This window comes from Colobus angolensis, unplaced genomic scaffold, assembly GCF_000951035.1.
Source record: "Colobus angolensis palliatus isolate OR3802 unplaced genomic scaffold, Cang.pa_1.0 Scaffold86, whole genome shotgun sequence".
In the NCBI taxonomy this organism is placed as follows: Eukaryota; Metazoa; Chordata; class Mammalia; order Primates; family Cercopithecidae; genus Colobus; species Colobus angolensis.
The window spans coordinates 9,982,901-9,992,938 of record NW_012122487.1 but is presented as its reverse complement, the minus strand read 5'-3'; the positions used below and the strand labels follow the sequence as shown (position 1 = coordinate 9,992,938).

The window sequence follows — 10,038 nt, the reverse complement described above, 5'->3', positions numbered from 1 at the left end:
TGGGGATCTAACATAAAGCACGGTGACAACAGTTAATAATATTGCACTGTATATTTGAAATTTTCTAAGAGAATAGACTTTTTTCTTTTTATATAGTATACATTTTATTAGTTTGTACAAATATATTCTCATATTACAAACGCAATTGAGTGCATGCATCTTCCTTTGATATTTGAATCATCTGAAATAACAAATAGAACTATACATTCAAAACAATCCTCATTTGGATAACAAAATAAAGACAAGTTAAACAGCAAAAAAAAACTTTTCCTTTCTTACAGGTGAACACTGAAGTAGATTTAATTTGGCTTTCATTTTAAAAGACCACAAAACCAAAAGCAGCTTAAAAACTAATTAAAATGGATTTAAAATTTGTTTACTAAGCTATTGGTCTCTAGCATCATTTTCTCTTTTCTGTTGTTTTGATGCAGGTTCTTTTTTGTCTGTTTCTTCTCTGGCTCTTTTCACTGGTCCACTTGCACCATTTTCATCATGTTCATCATCACTAACAAATTTCATTTTCTTGCCCTGAAACTGTACTTTTCCTTTAGCAAACTCAGGTTAGGCAGCTTTATTACCCTTTCCTTTTAAATCTGTGACCTTTTGGCTTCCATTTGTTTGGGGATTCGTGTTGGTCTTTTATGATTTTTTCAATGCTTCTTTTTCCACCTGTCCTTCTAGTACTTCCCAAGTCACTTCTTTGTTCCTTAATTGTAGATTACCATTATTTGCATCTTTGGCTTTTCCCAACGCTTCCTCAACTTTTTCTTTAAATCGAATTATTCCCTCTTTTGCACCTCTGATAAAGTCTATCCATTTTAGTTCACCATGATTTGAGAAAAGGATGTGTGAACCTTCTCTACAGGTCTGATACCTAAGTCATCCAAAAATTTCAGCAAGCATCCAATCTTTTTTCTCAAGAGATTCCATTTCAGCATCTTCTAGCTTTCATTTTCCTTCTTGCTCTTGTTTAGCTCTTTATTTACCCTCCATATTACTTTGTTGCCTTTCTTCACTTTTTTCAGTAAAGTCATATTTCTTGAAAAGTATTAGCAGACCCTGTCTTTGTACTTCTGGCCAGGGGTCTCTACAAACTTTTTAGCAGATTCATTGTTACCAAACACAGCAAACACTGATCCTTTAAATGCTTTACACAATGTTCTTCTCATCAGGATATTTAGTACTTGACCTCTATCTTCTAATCATTCTTTTATGTCATCAACAGTTGCATCAGTTGGGAAGCCGCCTTTGATATAAATAGATGTTTTTTACATCATTTTTATACTCATCGGTCACTTCAAGGAGGAGTTTACCTAGAGACATTCTGATTTTAGTTTTATCTTTACTGATTTCCATGAGTTCTGCCTTGTATTTCCTCAATGCTTCCACAATTACATTAAAGTCTGTTGTGAGATAGTTTAACCTGTTGAATTTTATCAGTATCTCCAAAGGTACCCAGCCTTCATTCAGTTTGACCCGTTCCTTTAAAAATTTGTCCCATGGCAAATTGAAGTCTCAAAATTAATACTCAATTTGATAACAGACTTTCGCCTTCAGACCAGCATTTTCAGCCACTGTGGCATTCTTTAAGATCCTAGTCCTGCAGAGTCAAGCCACAAGCTCACAAGCAACAGTAACATCTTGACTTCCCCTGAGTAGCTCTTAAGTGTTCTTACCACACACAGAAAAAAAGGTAACTATGTGAGGTAACAGTGTCAGGTAACTTGATTGTAGTCATCATTTTGCAATGCATACATATGTCAAATAATCACGTTATACACCTTCAATATATACAATTTTTGTTGATGAACTGTACCTCAATGAAACTGGAAAAATATTTTAATAAAGTAAAATAAAATTTGCATTTCTGATTTTATGAACCTTTTACCCTAGGAGGGCCAGGTCGGGGAGGGGGAAGGGAGGAAAGAATGATCTCTTTTTCTTATTCATTCATATAATTTCTTTATGTTGAAAATGTCTTCCTAATGCTTATTTTTGTTTTACTTATCTTAAAATGGAAAGATTTTAATATAATCAAATAATTTAGTATTTTCCTTTATAATATCTACATAAAAGGAAAAGAAGGGAGGAAATATGAAAACGAATGAGATTCAAGTTTAATAGAATTTGGCAAAAATAGCACCTTTTTCTTTTTAAATGATATTTGCTCTATTCTATGTGCGTATTTGCTTATGTTTGTAGCTGATACCAGTTCTTGAGGTAAAGAAATTACTTCAGGTCTTGCCTATGATGGGTGTCTTTGTAAGATCACTCTAAGTCCAGAGGAAGTTTTCTCAATTATGCAGGTGTAATATCTCCACAGTCATCCCATTTCAGGAGAACAAGGCATAAAGACACATGACTCATGCCACTCAAATGCCAGTAAGACCACTAACCAAATATTCACTTAAAATTGGAAGCAAGTTCATAAAGCAATCAACTAGTCAGCTGAACAAAGCATCCCCTCCCTAAAGGAGAGTCATGAATGAGTGTAAGAAGTTACTTAGATAATATAGAACTAGAGAAAAAGGAGTTGGAAATGGCAATATTCTAATACCTGTCTTTGAATGTATTGAGTGAGACACAGTCTTTAATAGGGCCTAAATGAATTATGATTATTTAATTGCTATGACTGTGAGTAAACTAACAATTGTCCTTTTCTTATCATCACATTTATGACTAGTACCATTGTTTTTATCAGCAAATATTTGGAACATTTGATGAGCATTTTTTGGCCTTTTTTGAAGGCATCCAGGTCAAATGTAAGATTCCAATTCTTCTTGAGTTAAATAAACTGATTTGTTGGTCTTGTTGGGGGTTTCCTATACATTGAGTGTCATGTTAAGCAAAATTTACTCCTAAAAGATAGTTTGATGGGGTTGATGGGTAGGATACACAGGTGTGCAAAAATTGCAAAACTAATTGAAGATAATGAATGCTCCACTGTTCTGCCCTGGAGCCACAGAACAGCAGGTAACATGTCTTAGCTTTTTCTTTATTCTGTTTTTCAACATATTCTTTGCCAATTCAGAAATCTGTTTACTTTCGGTGCATTTAGAGTTTGGCATTTTAGAATTTTATGTTATTTATTTCCAAACCATCTGAAAATTTGTCAGTTTTTGTTTAACCTGTTAAATATTGACTTGCAGTTGCAGCTTTACATAAAGTAGTCACTGGTTTCCAATATAGTTAAGGTTTGTAGATAAACACCAGTCCTAAGTAGAAATATGTCTATACCTCCAGTCAATAGGCCAACATGTGCATTATCAGATTTGATCATAACTGGGTGATCAATGGAGATTAAATCTTTCCGATTTCATTATATGCTTCTGTTTAATTATCTGAGTACCAATTATGCAAGCAATAATCTTTGCAATTCTAGAAAGAGACAAAATATGTGTTCCAAAGGTGGCTGAGTGGTGGTGGTTGTTGTTGTTGTTGTTGTTGTGAGATGGAATCTCAATGTGTCGCCCAGGCTGGAGTGCAGTGGTGTGATCGGGGCTCACTGCAACCTCTGCCTCCCAGGCTCAAGTGATTCTCCTGCCTCAGCCTCCTGAGTAGCCGGGTGCGCACCACCGCACACAGCTAATTTTTCTATTTCTTGCAGAGACAGGTTTTCACCATGTTGGTCATGCTGGTCTTGCACTCCTGGTCTCAGGTGATCCACCTGCCTCAGCCTTCCAAAGTGCTGGGATTACAGGCATGAGCCACCGCGCCCTGCCAAAATAGCTGCTTTTTGAAAAGCTCTTTGAAAATATGACATCCACACGTGAAAAGATCAATATTAGGAAAGTTAAACAGCCTATATAAAAAAAAACAACAACAAAAACAGTGAAATAGATGTTTCCAGGAATTATACATTAATATAACACATAGAATAAATGCTGGGTTCAAATGAGTTCAGGAAAAAGGTCAATAAGCAAACTTGGTCAGAGAATGTTCCATTACTGGTCACACTCAAAGGATGGATAGAATTTGGGAAGAACAGAGGATAAGGATGAAAGTGTGGTTGGTTGGAGATACCAAATGGTGTAAACAGAAATGTTCTATTATTAGGTTGGCGCAAAAGTAATTGCAGTTTTTGCCATTATAGAAGAGGGACTTTATCAGTCTCAGTAAACACGGAGGTCAAGTTAGAATGCTCTATTTAATATCTAATGGATGTTTGAAAACTTCTTTTGTGTTCATGGGAACTGTTGTAATAACATTATAGCAAAGCATATTCTATTGTTCAGAGTTTTGCTTTATGGACTTAACTGAGATTTCTCAGAAGCATACTGTATGCTTGTTTTCCATTTTTACTAGCACTGGTACATAACCTGATACATAAAAGTCATTTACCAAATCTTAGATGAATGAAATGGGTCAAAAATAAATTCTGAGAGATTTTCCTTTAATTCCTGGAGCTTACATTTTTAGTGAGAAAGGCAAGAGATACCTGAATATTCTCTGGTTTAAAGTGATATTCTATTGGCTTTCCTCTGAAAAGGAAATGAATTGAAAAATACACTTGAAAATACTGTGTTACTGCTGAAAGAAATCATAGATGACCTAAACAAATGCAAAAACATTCTTTACTAATGGACTGGAAGAATCAATATTGCTAAAATGTCCATCTGTCCAAAGCAATCTAGAGACTCAATGCTATTCCTATCAAATTGTCAACATCATTTTTCACAGAATAAGAGAATTATTCCAAAATTCTCACTGTTGGTGAGAATGTAAAATTATTTCAGTCCCTGTGGGAAGCAGCTTGGAGATTTCTCAAAAAAAAAAAAAAACAAAAAAAAACTTGAACTACCATTTGACCCACCAATTCTATTACTGCATATAAACCCAAAGGAAAATAAATTGTTCTACTAAAAAGACACTTGCACTCATCTGTTCATTGGAGCACTATTCACAATACCAAAGGCACAAAATCAATCTAGGCACCCATCAATAGTGGACTGGATAAAGAAAATGTGGTACATATACTCCATGGAATACTACACAGCCATAAAAAATGATGAAATCATATCTTTGCAGCAACATGGATGCAGCTAGAGGTCATTATCCTAGGTAAATTAACAGAAACAGAAAATCAAATATAGTATGTTCTCACTTATAGTGGGAGCTAATTCCTGAGTACACACAAAGATGGGAATGATAGACACTGGGGACTACTAGAGTGGGGAGTGAGAGGGGCAAGGACTGAAAAGCTCCTTGCTGGTTACTACATTCACTATCTGGGTGACAGACTCAATAAAAGCTCAAAGGTCAGCATCTGGCAATATAGTACACCTTTTAACAAAGCTGCACATATACCCCTGAATCTAAAATTAAAATTATTTTTAAAAGAGATTCAGGCCAGGTATAGTGGCTCACAACTGTAATCCCAGCACTTGAGGAGGCTGAGGCAGGGGGGGTCACTTGAGCTCAGGAATTCAAAACCAGCCTGGGCAACAAAGTGAGACCCCTGGAGAGACAGAGAGCGAGAGAGAGAGAGAGAGAGAAATTCAAATCACAAAAACTAAAAAAGAGAGAGAGAGAAATTCAAATCACAAAAACTAAAAAAGAGAGAGAAATTCAAATCACAAAAACTAAAAAAGAGAGATTCAAATCACAAAAACTGAAAGAGAGAGAGAAATTCAAATCACAAAAACTAAAAACATAATTCTATGTTAAAGTTAAATGGGATTATTTTTATGTATTAATTTATTCATTCAACAAATATTTATTGGATACTTAGTACACACTGGATACTACTGTTCTAGGGGAAGATGATACAGTGGTTAACAAAGTGAATAAAACTTCTGTCCTCATGGAGCTTATACTCTAGTAGAGGGAAACAAACTAATTTGTTTAAAAAGTAAAAATTATTATATGAACTGTAGTTTGTAGCAATTGACCAAATCGTTCGCGTCTTTCTGTATCCCCACCTTGACTGTGTCATGTCACCATGCCCGAATTCTGACTCTGTGCTTGGCCATGCCACCTGTTTAGCCAATGGGGCACCTTGCTAGTTTGCTGATGGTTGAGAGACACATGCCACAGAGCCAAGACTCCCACCTCACTGGGCCCCGCCTAGATTAGCCAGCAGCCAGGGGAGCCACAGACCTGGAAATGAACCTAGCCCACATCAGTGGAGCTGCCTAGAAACCCACAGTTGGCCACAGACACAGGACAGATCAGACAAGCACTGCACACTTGGAACTAAATAAATGTTTACTGTTGCACACCAAGGGATTTGAGGTTCTGTGTGAATGCAGCATTTTTGCAGCAATGGTGATAATTGTGTTTGAGAAAAATAAAACTGCAAGCGTCAACAGGGAGAGCAGGGAGGTGGTCATTTGCAAGTTTATGTAAGGTAATCAGGGAAAGTCTCCCTGAGAAGATGACGCTGGAGAAAAGACTTCAGGAGGTGGGAGAGGGACCTATGTCTCTATCCAGGAGAGAAGGGGGACTATGTCTCTATCCAGGAGGGAAGGGGAAGTGTTTCAAGCTGAGAAAAGAACGTGTCCGAAGAGAGAGCCTTCTGTGTCTAAGGATCCCAAGAAAGCCAGTGTGACTGAAGCAATGACAAAGATGAAGGAGATGAGGTCAGTAAAACCAGGGGAACAGAACAGACCCAAATTCTGTGGTGCTCCAGGAATTCTCAAAGCTGTGTTATGCTTACATGCCTTGTGAATTCTAGAATGGATATTTGGAGTTCTGCAATTCCTCACATGCACTTGATAATCCAACCCTTTTTTGCACAGAGCATCTCAAAGCACAAGAGCCTGCAGAATCCTCCTCTGGGAGGGCTAATTTACTGACATGCAGATAAATGGGTCGCCTTAATCTTAAGGTCCCAGGCGAGGCCCAGATAGAATGGTCTGAGACAGGCTGAAGCTAGCACCCTGAGTACGTTCCAGAGGATCCAGGCTCTCAGGTGGAGCCAAGTCGGCTCCAAATCATGCCCCTCCAGCTACGTGACTTGACATGCAGCACATACATTGGATTTTATCATTAGAAAAGTTTCATATGTGGCATATTACGTCAGCACAAGAATGTTCCAAATGAAATAAAATTCTACCAGGGGAAAAAATTAGATAGTGTGTTAAAATACATGGAAGTTATAAATCACTAAGACATTCAGGCTTTCCATTAAAAAAAAAAAAATCAGGGTAGATTCTCCAGATGGTCTCAATCCACATCATTTGGGTGGAAACCAAATGCTTCAACCTGTCTCAGCAAAGAATATCTCATTTCGAAATAAAAGTAAGAAATGGAATGTCTGTGGTGATTTTAAAGATGGATTAATGTTTAAGTGACTTACATTAAAATGCACATGGCTATCGATTTGCTACAGGAAGTATCTCAACCCAAGGCCCTTGAGCTGGAGAGATTCTGCTATCTGTGCTGAATTTAAGACAAATGTATACACGACACAAGCATTTTCATTCATACTCTATTATTTTATTCTAAACTCCCCTCTTTTCCTAACTCCTTCATTATACCTTTTCACCCCTACTCTTTCCAATTATAGCTACTTCTTTTAAAGCAATAGAGGATTTTAAAGGGGAGAATTTATAACATCTCCACCAAGTACAATCCACAATGTATATTTTATTTGAGTTGTTAAAGTTCTTGGCCATCAGAGATACTACTGAGTATACTATGTCTTCCGTATTTTCCATCTGTCTTATTTACATGTTGATATAAAATAACATGTGTAGAAACATCTTGAAATAATGTAAATTAAGCATTTTGCAAGGGAACATGTCCCTTAAACAGCATAGTACATACATTTTTTAAAGTTTCCATGTAAGTATGAAATATCTTTCTGTAAACTGAGAAGAGGCAAATTTTCCCTTACTCCCTTGAAAGGTCTGTATTTCCTCCATTCATGACTGATCAGACTCTTCTAATTCCTTTTCAAAACTGTAGGCCCAAGGGAGAATTTTCCCTCCGTTTCTGATCCACATAGCTGGCAGGGGAGACTTAGAAAATATCTGTAAAATCCAGGAAATGGTGTGCATGAGAGAGCCAGAAGCAAGTCTCTGAGATTCTCCAGCTATGCAATGTGCTATCTACCTCCTTCAAGCAATGTCTGGGTTATTCCTCCTATTGGAATGGAGATTCCACATGTAAGCATCACACTGCATCCTTAGAGGTAGTAGAGGGGGAATATCTATTATTTACCTACTTTAAGAGAAGCCCTCTCTACTAGATCCTAAAAAATATCAAAGTATGGCACCATCACTGGCCACAAGACAGATACATTATAGTTGCGTAAATAAGGTAGCATTTCTATTTTTATAAAAATTTTTAATTATTCAAAATAACTTGAGTTGTTTAGATACTAATATATTAATAGAAGTTCAACAGAATAAGAACTATTACTCTAGGATGAGTCAAGCCATCTGGGTAAACTTCAGGGAGGTGGATACTTTGATTTCGCCCTTGTAACATAAGCTCTGCACTCAGGTAGGATGAGAGATAAGGAGGTGGCTGCAAGCAAGCCTATTCCTTAAAACAGATAAGTAAATAAATAAAAATAAAACATATTATGTGAATTAGATACTATCATAGGTGGAGAGATAGTTAAAAAAAAAAGCAACATAGAATGTCAAGTCCTTTAGATTTTATATTCTAGAGTAAAAAAGCAACAAACATGTAATGGAAAAAAAATCTTCATATCAAATTGTGATCAGCGTTATAGGAAAATAAAACAGGATGATGGCACAGGGAGGGACAGCCACTTCAACCAAGATGGTGAGGGAAGACCTTTCTAATGAGCTGGCATCAGAAAGCTCATCAGACATTGACCTGGGGCAATAGCTGGGCAGAGAATGTGTAGGGCAGGATTTCCTCAAGTCTAGGTTGTAGAACTCTGGCATCCAGGGACATGTCTAAAGGTGACCAAGATAAAAAGAACTTTTTCCATAGATTTCCCATTTGGAGATTCATAATACACATTAGCTATTAGAGATGCTTGAAAGTCCCTCAGTAAGGAGAACCTGTTTAACTCAATGCTTCTCCGACATGCCTGAACATGATGGTTGTTTTTTGGGGTTGGTGGTGTATGTCTGTGTTGGGAGTCATGGGGGAGGAGAGGCCAGTTGTACTCTTAATAACATCTCTGCTACTGATTTGCAAAATGCTGTTCATGGCAAACTAAGAAGTCTGAAGACTCCAACAGAATAAAACCACAATGGAGCCTCCTGTCATTGTGCAACGTGGTGGACTGTTTCGAGTTTGATCTATAATAATAAGAAGTCATTTTAATTTTCGTACAGGAAACATACAGGGTAAAAGTGTCTGCTTTGATAGTGTTACCCAGACAGTGATCATGCAGAGTAGAGTTAATGAAGGAAAGAAAACACAGAGTAGTGGGGAAAGTATTACTCTAGCCTAAGCAAGAATGTATGAACCTCAAAAATAGCAAAGGAAATGAATAGCAAAGAGAAGATATGAAAGATTATTAAAGAAGAATTTGCCAAACAAGAGGAATTGCCAGATATCTGGGACATGGGAAAGATACTAAATATTGAGTTGGAAGCAGTGGGTTGGTATTAAGGTGATAAATCGAAACCAACTACAAAAAAATTAAATAACATTATAATAAGCAAACTGAGGACAGGCAAGGACAGAGGATGAAATAGCAATAAGGATTGAAACGAAATTTTGGTTATGATATGAATAGCCTAGAGTGAAAACTTTAGGAGTTTATTACTCATTTTATAAGGAAGCTACTAAAGCTTTCTTAGTAGGGCATGGGAAGTATGTTTTTGTAAGCTTTGTTGGGTACCAATGTAGTTTAGGATTAACTGGAGAAGGGAGACAGTGGAGCAGTGTCTAAGAGACAACAGTGGGAAAAGGAAAGAGGGGAGAGATGCTCAAGCTGTTTAACTGCTAGAATATGGAAACAGGCAGAGCGAAGTTTATACCAAGCACTCACAGGTAAAGAAAAGTCAAGCATGGGCTGGGCACAGTGGCTCACGCCTGTAATCCCAGCACTTTGGGAGGCTGAGGCAGGCGGATCATGAGGTCAGGAGATCGTGACCATCATGG

At 37.2% G+C, this 10,038-nt stretch overlaps 1 pseudogene; it reads right to left on the bottom strand.

Annotated features, from left to right (window-relative positions):
* Positions 1-384: 384 nt before the first annotated feature.
* LOC105503511 overlaps positions 385-10,038 on the bottom strand; it is a 22,098-nt pseudogene continuing 12,444 nt past the window's right edge.